Below are 7,711 nucleotides of genomic sequence, written 5' to 3' on the forward strand. Positions count from 1 at the left end.
GGCTCCTCCAACCTCAGTTATGAATCCTCAAGTTCTGTGTGTCTCATTTGGATGGATGGTGAAGATTTTTTCAGGGCCCTGTTTCCATAGAGAATCTCCACAGAAAAATGTTGAATAAGCCTACCGATGAGGTGGCTTGGGTCATCTACCACTATAATGACATTTGGCCTTTGGTGCCTCCAGACAGTTCTCTATCCAGATGATGACATGCAGAAATTCGCTAAATTGCTTTCAATTTAGTAAACTAAAAGAATAAAGGCAGGTTCCCTCATTTTCCAGACTCTATTTTGGGGGCAGGACCTCTCAGATTTCAAAAGAAGCCTGGGTCACTTTTTGGAGGCTTCTAGTATGGGGGGGAGAAAAGAGAGAAAGAGAAAGAGAGATTATATATGTGTGTGCGTGTGTGTGTGTGTGTACAAATATATATATATCTGTATATATATATATTTATCTATCTGGTTTTTTAACACAAAAAATGAGAAGATAGTACACAGAACAATCCTATACCCAGTTTCCCCCATTATTAACATTTCACCTTAGTATGGTACATTTGTAACAATTGATGAAACAATATTCACACAATATTATTAACTAAAGTCCATCATGTATTCAGGTTTGTTTAGATTTACCTTCTGTCTTTTTCCATTAAGTACTACTTTACATGAAGTTATCATGTCTCCTTAGGCTACTTTTGGTTGTGGCAACTTGTCAGACTTTCCTTGTTTTTGATGACCTTGACAGTTTTGAGGAGTACTGGTCAAGCATTTTGTAGGATGCTCCTCTACTAGAATGTGTCTGATGTTTTTCTCATAAAGAGTCTGAGGTATGGGAGGAAGACCACAGAGTAAAGACCCATTTCACCACCTTATATCAAAGGTACATACAATCAACATGGTTTATCATTGTTTGTTTGTTGTTTGTGGTTTATCTTTGTTGATGTTGACCTTGACGTCCTGGCTGATGTACTGTTAATCTGGTTTCTCCATATAAAATTACCTCCCGCATTCCCCTTACCACACCACAGTCTTGGGAAGCAAGTCACTATGCCCAGCTCACACTTAAGGAGAGGGGAATTATACTCTCCCTCCCTCAGGGGAGAATATCTACATAAATTATTTGGAATTCTTCTGCATGGGAAATTTGTCTCTTCCATTTATTAATTTTTCCCATAATTTATTTATATCTGTGTAAACTTGTGGACATTTATTTTATACTTTGGGTTATAATCTAGTATTATTCTATCTTGTCACTCAAATTTTGCAGCTTTGGCCATTGGGAGCTCTTCAGGTAGCTCCAGTGTCTCAAATATCCCCCAGCAATGCAGGGATTTTTTGTGTGCTTGTTTGGTTTCTTTTTTTTTTTAGCAAATCCTTATTTTATGGTACAATCTGGGCATTAGGTGTGCTCATTGCTACTGTGGCACTATTGCTTCTAGTCCAAATATATTTAAAAATTTACATTTTAAACACCAACATACACACAATTACAATACAATCACACGATTGCATGACAATTCCAGATTTAGTAACAGTATGAAATCACGGCACCATGGGAGACTGGGAGGGCTCCTACACTGGGTCCTGCGGCGGGACCCACACACAAAGCTTGTGTGTGAAGTCTTCTTTCAATCCTGTCAGTGTACCACTAAGACTGAAGCAGAACCTCAGTGGAGAGCATGTCAAAAGTCCAACTCTGAGGACTTCTCTGAATGTAAGGCCACAGCAAATGGCTCTTTTGCAGGGATGCCACCTTATGTCCTCGTTCCATGATAAACTATGGAAAAAACAAAACAAAACAATGGATTTCGAATCAGGGCATCAGATTCTAGATCTGGCTCTGTCTGCGATTCAATGGATGTGGAAAATGACTTCTGTCTGGGCCTCAGTTTCCAATTCTATACCATTGATAGCATTGGATTGGATTGTTGCTAAGGACTCTCCTAGTTCTAACATATTATAACTCAGTAGTTCTACACTGAGAGAGTGTAATTGACTCGTCTCCTTGTACGTGGACAGCAATATACCAGAGGATCTAAGCCAAAGGAGAAATCGTGATGGTAGGGAGGTCACTGCTAATAAATAGGGGCTGTTTTATTACTTCCTGAGGATGCTGAGAGGTCTGTTGAAGACCTTATTTCATCTAGACAATCAGGCCTGAGAAACTTTAGACCTTTTGTTTTAAAGAATGGAGATCAAAAAAAGTATAGGAAATACTGATTTAAAGTATCTCTTTTATTGCCTTCAAGTTTGTTCTGGAAGATCAAGGCTTTTTTTTTTTTTTTTTTTTTTTTTTTGGTAAGGGCAAACTCCTCATCTGTTATTTCCTCTAACTTCAAATAATTACCTTTAAGGTAGTGATGGCTGATCTACCTCTAAGTTTCTTACTAGGAATCTCTCTCTAGGTTTTTTTTTTTTTTCTTTCCTTCCTTTGTGTGTGTGTGTGTGTGTGTGTGTGTGTGAATGTTATGACATATTTTTCACATCCACATGGGGCCCAGTGGCTTAAAGACTGCCCAGTTTACAAGTGTCATCTCCTTCCTATCATTGACTGGGACAGTTTCCAAATACAAACAGAAGGCAAAAAAAAAAAAAAAAAAGGAACGATAATGCTGAAGAGACACTTGGGAACTGTCACAGCTGATTATGAATGCTGGAGATCAAAGGTACAAGGTCTTAGAACCTGTCTCCTCCAACTCAACGTTAAAAATCTTCAATTGGTTTTTGGACCCACTCAGCATAACCCCAGACTTTGGTCTACAATTGGTTAAAAATTGATAGAGGTGAGGATTCTGGGACTGTCTTCTTTACTTAGAAGTTTAAATTTTAACCCCTGCCCCCATGCCAGGTACAGCTCCTTTCCGTGCCCCCCCTCCACCTCAAAGTTATGTAAAGATGTATTTGGATATAAAGGTATAGAATTTAGAACAGATAGACATCACGCAAATCATCGGGGTTATTTCTTCACACGGCTGAGGAAACTGAGTCCTGACAAGTGGTTTTGCTCCAGGTTCCATAAGGGAGTTCCAGGCAGAGCTGTAATTAGAAGCCAAGGTTTTTTTGGCAACAAATCCAGGTTTGTTTTTTTTTCCTTCCTACCTCACACCATGCCCCTGCGAGTTACGTGTTTGTGTGCGCGTGCGTATGTGTGTGTGTCTGTATGTACATATGTTACATAGACACCGACATGTAGGAAACATGCACCACGCATCTGTAGTCTGACCTCAGGGAGCAGGGTAATGACTCGAATTTCAGGCAGCTGAAAGCTTTCTGCGGGTGGAGGGTGAAATAAACAAGAAAAGCCACTGTGGAGATGTGAATGGAAAAGTACCGAAGCACTCCCTCCCTCCGCACATTCTTCCGCTCTCCAACTCTGCCTGCCAGCCAGCCGGCTTCAGATAGGCTTCTGCACGGTCAGGTGTACAGAGGGCGGTGTGGAGAAGAAGGGGGAAAAAATGCAGGCACAACACGCAAATCAAGTTTTTCCACTTCTAGCCTTAGGTAGTAAAGACAGCTAAGTACCGGCAGGCAGCCGCAGGGAGGGTGGGCCAGCTACCCAGAGTTTACAAACACTCCAGTGCTTTCCTCTCTTCATCCCTTCCTGGTCCAGCTGCTGCTTTCCTTCATGCTAGAGTTTCATAGGAAGTGAAATCCCTGCTATTCAAAACAGTGATCCAATGCAATAAACAAATGATTAGGCACCCCCCCATCACTTCTCTATTTTAAGGTCCCGATATTTATTTCCATTTTTAAAAAGTGAGAAAAGTGTGGAAAATCAGTGTTTTGGGGGGAAAGTCTGAGTTGGGCTAGAAAAGGTTTCTAAAGAAAAAAAAAGTCTCAGAATAAAACAGGCTGAAAGCAGGCAGCATATGGATCAAAATTCAACGTTGACACTTCTTTTTCGGAAGGTAGTAGCTGGAAATCGTCTTCTGTTTTTTCTTTTACTGTCTCAAAACTTTCTGCTCAATTTCTCTAAAATATACCAAGAAATCTCCCTTCTTTATCCAAGGATAGTATAGGGAGCTTGTCTACAATAACTCTAAATGAAGGATTTGAGAGAAAAGGAATAGGTAAAATTTTCTGCGTCGGGTGGATAGCATCTCCCACACCCATCAGAAGGAATGTCGAGTACCGTAGCACAGGGACAAACATCACCAAACCCAAATGTCCATCAAAACTCAGTAGTAGCATCATGACCCGGAGTTCGTTCTGAGGACCAATTTACAGTTAACGAGGAACCCAAAGCAGCCTTGCTTTCCCCAATTCTGCCAGAAAACAGGACACCCTCCTCCAAAGCCAGGCAGTCAGATCACCCTCATTCTCTGAAATGATGCAGGACCGTCAAACGAAGACCCATTTTCAGTTGTGTCCCGGGGTCACGCACGCCTCTGGTGAGGGCCAGCCTGTCCTCTCGAAAGAGAGAAGCCTAGGGGAGTTGCATGATTGACCTGCAAGGTTCTTTCCAGTTCTCAAAGCTATAATCCTGAGATGTGATAGCTTAAAGATCTACCAAGGTACCAGAAGCTCCTTGACAGGTGAAACCGACTTCCTGTTTGGAGCCCCCTTAAAAAGAGGAGAAGGCAGGATTTATTTATTCCAAGGATAGCTTCCTTTTCCGCTATGACTGAATTGTGGGGAACTGGATGCAAAATCTGTTCCTTTCCCTAAATAGATGTAATATTAGGACCAGGCTATTTTATTTGTAACAAAGCTTATATTGACCCGGCAGCTGCATTCAGGAACCTATTACTATGCCCAGTCCACTGGGCAGAGGGGCTGGCCTGGTCCTCTATTCTGAGTATTAATAGCCAGTGACCATTAAATCATAGCACTGGTTGATACATAGTCCCTCCAAGTCTGCAGGAATCACTCATAAGACCCCAGACAAGGAAACTCTCTTTAGAGCTTCTTAAGGATGATTTAAAAGAATTTGAATATATTCAAGTCAATCCTTTCTTTAATCCTATAACATAGCACTGCTGGAGTGAGGGAGCCCACACGGTGATGCCAACTGGCTACTGATGGGGAGAGATCAAGAATGAGAGAAAGAAGGACAGTCTGGAAGAAATTCAACTGGTATAAAATTTGACAGTTACCCTCCTAGGATTTGGAAAGAGATTGAGAGGTGGGTGCACAATTTTCCTCACTGTTCATTCAGTAGAGAGAAAGGGATCTACCTAAAGTCTCGATGTTTAGAATATTTTCAATATTTTTTTTCTTTTAACGGCATCCTTCTGATCAGTTTCTTTCAATGTATACACTGATTTGGCAAAAAAACAAAAACAAAAAACAACGGTCATAGAAATATGGGACTCTGGCACTTGGTCCCAGAAATAATGTGCTGAGAAGGTTTGAGGTCCCTGGTGGTGGGTTTAATTATCTATAAACTAGGCCTGGTGGGTTTTCCCTCCAAGGGCTCCCTGCAAAGAATTAAAAAGGTCTGAGGTACAAGAAGGGTGAATTCCTTCCCAGCCCCCATTCTGGCTAGTTCTACTGCCAGTGGGAGCAGATTTCCCTCTGCTCTGCAGCGCCCCCATGGGGCTAAGATTGGAGTGGCAAAGAGAACGCAGAGGGACAAACTCTGTTTAAGGTTGGGGTTGGGGGGGCAACGGCAGGAGACCAATGAGGCAGGCAGGATGGCAACTTTGATTAGAAAAGTGACCAAAAATCATAAAAGTAATCTCCATCATAGGATCAATAATAGGGCAGAGCCATACATTTCACATTCCAAACCATATATAGATACACCTGAGAAACCTTAGTTCTTACTGCTCTCAAAGATAGAAAAAATATCATACATATAAATGTACGGAGGAAACCACTTCAGCAAAATCGGGGTATCGTTTTGAATCCAGTGGAATTCATTTAAAACTCTGAAAAGGAAGGGGAAGGAGACAATAAAAAAAGCAGATAGTCCGCCTTCTGGCAGAATGAATCTGCACTTGACAATATTATGTGTCTTTGGGGGTAAAATGTTCATTTCAACAACAGTGACAGGATTAGGCCCATGTATATTTTTCAAAAATCCTTTACAAGACAGGCTTTTCTGCAGAGGCTGCAGTAATCCATCTGTCAATAAGTATTAAAATATTCAGATTTCATAGGAACAGACACTTATGCATATTTCCTAAGCTCCAGACCTTGTGGAAAATAATCAACCCCTTTGGACCTCTTCTGGTTCTAAAATTCCCAACACAGCCTTTTAAAGGTGGTGGCGGTGGGGGTGCATTGACAATAACATTTTCAGCAACAGATCTGAACTTCTTACGGACTTTTCCTGGGAAAGAGATCCCAAATACCCCAGGAAACAGCCCGTAATCTTTCGTAGCTCTGCTCACTGCTCCATTATAAACCCAAATTTGAGGTTGGGAGAGGTAGATTATTTTGGGACATATCTTTTTTGGAAATTAACATGTGCAGAAATTTTGTGGAACCTTTAAGAACTCATCTGTAATTTAATGAGTCGCCTGAAGGACTCTCATAGCCAAGGCTCAGAACAGCCTGACCTTTGAAAGCTGCTTCTGGCCCAAACATTTTGGGTTAATTCTTGAGGAATCTGAAATATTATTTTCCCCTCACACCCTTCTTTTAAGAGAGAGACATAAAAGAAACAAGAGTCTCCCTCATTCGGGGATGAGTAGGAGGGGAAAAAACCCCAACCAACATTTAAATAGGGAAACTGGCAGTTCTGAATAAACAAACCAAGGCCCATAATGAAATGATTCTGCACTGCATTTGCCTTTAAAAAGAAAGGAAAGAAGAAAGAAAGAAAGATTTCCCCCCTTCTCCTCCTCCTCCCAAGTAAGCTCCGAAGCAAAGGAGCCTGTGCTGCGTGCGGAGCGCTGTAGTTGTAGCACAGGCTGTTCTAAATACACGCAGTATCTGTGATACTGGCACGGCAGGCCTTTAGAATTCCCTCCGGCTGATCTCTTAAACACAGACAGAAGAGATTTTTTTTACACCGACGTGGGAAGGGGGGGGGGGGGGGGGGGGGGCGCGGGGGATCAAGACCTTAAGAAAAAGCAAAACACAAACATGTATTTGGCTCACATAATTTTGTAGAACACACGCGTACACATACCCAAATACACACACGTTTCCTTCAACAAAAAATTTCCTAACAGTCAACAATAACAGAAAGAGTAAACCCACCACTCGCTGTCCTGGAAAGAAACAAACCAAACCAAAACAAATCCTTTGAACATGTCCCTCAAGTGCAGGAGAGCCTCCTCTCAGTAAAAAGTCCAAAGAGAAGGAGAAAATTGCACCCCCCCCAAAAAAAAGTGGGGGTTGGGATTGTTACATGCGATCAAAAATTGAAGCTGCTTTCAATAGTATCAATATTAAAATAACACATCCTCTTTAAAATGCTTGAGAGATTAGATAGGGAAAAAAGGCACACTCACACGAAACAAAATCCAACCGATGCGGGATCCTACTATTTACGTAACACCACAAACTTACAAAAGGCAAAAATCAGAAGCAAAAAAAAAAAAAAAAAATCCGAAAATCATCATACAACCATCCAAAAATCCCAACCAACCACATCAACGAGGAAAAAACAAAACAAAACCAAAAAACGTCCCAAATAAAATAAAGCAAACGAACCCACCGAAAACTGCTTGGCAAATATTTTTCTCGTGGTGCCTAATATTCTAGCTGGAAAGAGCTGTGGTGTTTATTGTTTTTTTCTCTCACTCGCCTCTAAAGCTACT

The sequence above is a fragment of the Phoca vitulina genome, unplaced genomic scaffold, assembly GCF_004348235.1.
Source record: "Phoca vitulina isolate PV1807 unplaced genomic scaffold, GSC_HSeal_1.0 scaffold8, whole genome shotgun sequence".
Classification (NCBI taxonomy): Eukaryota; Metazoa; Chordata; class Mammalia; order Carnivora; family Phocidae; genus Phoca; species Phoca vitulina.